Source organism: Eumetopias jubatus, unplaced genomic scaffold (genome assembly GCF_037043125.1).
Source record: "Eumetopias jubatus isolate StellerSeaLion01/CBP00866 unplaced genomic scaffold, mEumJub1_p1.0 scaffold_3, whole genome shotgun sequence".
Classification (NCBI taxonomy): Eukaryota; Metazoa; Chordata; class Mammalia; order Carnivora; family Otariidae; genus Eumetopias; species Eumetopias jubatus.
The window spans coordinates 157033843-157035758 of record NW_028274809.1 but is presented as its reverse complement, the minus strand read 5'-3'; the positions used below and the strand labels follow the sequence as shown (position 1 = coordinate 157035758).

General features: G+C 35.5%; 1 pseudogene; it reads left to right on the top strand.

Annotated features, from left to right (window-relative positions):
* The first annotated feature begins 989 nt into the window (after window positions 1–989).
* On the top strand, window positions 990–1402 carry LOC114212647 (large ribosomal subunit protein eL27 pseudogene; annotated as a pseudogene).
* The last annotated feature ends 514 nt before the right edge of the window (window positions 1403–1916 follow it).

The window sequence follows — 1916 nt, the reverse complement described above, 5'->3', positions numbered from 1 at the left end:
TTATCTCTTTTAAATTCATTTTGTAAGAAGAGACATTTGGAAATGAAGTGTTATTTAAAATTATAATCTTATGATTTCCACATTATTTTAAGCAATTAGAATCATACCAGTGGTATGACCCTTCATTTACAGGTTTTGCAAGAAAATCTAAGATGTCAAGATGTATTCTCATTTTTTAGTTGTAAACACATATATACTCCAAAACAGAGAGAGTGCAATGCTTTGATGTCTCACTAAAGTGAAAATTTAATGAAATAATAAACAAACTGACTGATTTTTGAATTAGAGACAGAAGACATACAAACTGTTAATTATTTATTTCATTTTTTCTTTGTTTATGCCTATTAGAAGATGGATTTTTGGCATTTATTCCATGTTACACACTGAGAATGACAGGATTTCTTAATATTTAAGATATTGTATTTTACGTGCAAATACCCACTTATATTTTATTTGGCATTAAAATGTTCCTTACCCAAAGTCATTTTTCTCCTTCCTCAACACCCAGACATGTGCAAACGTACTCACTCTAAAACACACACACACAAATAGAAAAAAAACCACAAATATTTTAAGTATACAAAGTATTTTTTTCAATAACTATATCTGAAATTAATTCCATTTAAATATGAATTCAAGCATTAGTTTTGTTTGTTTGTTTCTGTAAACCATACAAAAAATACAATTAGAACATCTATCATGTTGAGGACTGAAGTAGATTGGGGAAGTGTTTTTGTTTTCTAGGGCTGCCATAACAGAGTACCACAGACTAGGTGACTTAAACAACAGGAATTCATTTCTCAAAATTCTGGAGGTTGGAAGTCCAAGGTCAAGATGTTGGCAGGGTTAGGATAGGACACATCAGTATATACTGGATTAGAGTCCACCTTAAAGAACTCATTTTAACTTAATCATCCCTTTAAAAACCTTATTTTGAATGCAAGTGCTGTTTCTTCTTTTCTGCTTAGCCTCAAATGGTTGGTTTCAAGATGGGCAAGTTCATGAAACCAGGGAAGTTGGTGCTGGTCCTGGCCTGACCCTAGAATCTAGATGCAAAGCAGTCATTGTGAAGAACATTGATGATGACACTTCAGACCATCCCTACGGCAATGCTCTGGCAGCTGGAATTGACTGCTATCCCCACAAAGTGATAGCTGCCATGGGCGAGAAGAAAATTGCCAAGAGGTCAAAGATAAGTCTTTTGTGAAAGTTTTTAACTACAATCACCTCATGCCCATAAGGCTACTTTGTGGATATCCCTTTGGACAAAAGTGTTGTCAACAAGGATGTCTTCACAGACACAACACTTAAATGTAAGTCCCGATGAGAGGCCAGGGTCAAGATGCAGGAAAGGTATAAGACTGACAAGAACAAATGGTTCTTCTAGAAGCTGTGGTTTTAGATCTGTTTTGTTTCAGTTGGTAAAAATACTCTACTCCCAAAATAAAAGACCTTATCTCCAAATATGATTACATTTTAAGGTATTGGAGGTTAGGACTTCAATATGTAAACTTCGGGAGGACACAATTCAACCCATAACACTAAATCTGGATAATCCTTAGTTAATCCTATGTAAGAATTTGTAAAATGAAAAGTATTGGAGAAATGCCTTTTTTTCTCCTCCAATTTAGGAGTTAAGTTTTAGTGAATGCCCAAGCTCACAGAGGGCAATTACTCCCTCATGTCCTTTGATATTTAACAACCTGGACACATTTAAGTTTCCTTCCTTCCTTCCTTCCATCCTTCCTTCCTTCCTTCCTTCCTTCCTTCTTTCCTTCCTTTCTCTCTACCTTTCCCTCCCTCCCTTGCTCTCTCTTTCTCTCTTTCTTTCATTTTTGTCTCTGTTTCTGTCTCTCTCTCTATTAAGTGTGGGCTTCCTGACAAACTTCAGTGAACCAGGTCTGTGTTAGATGCTA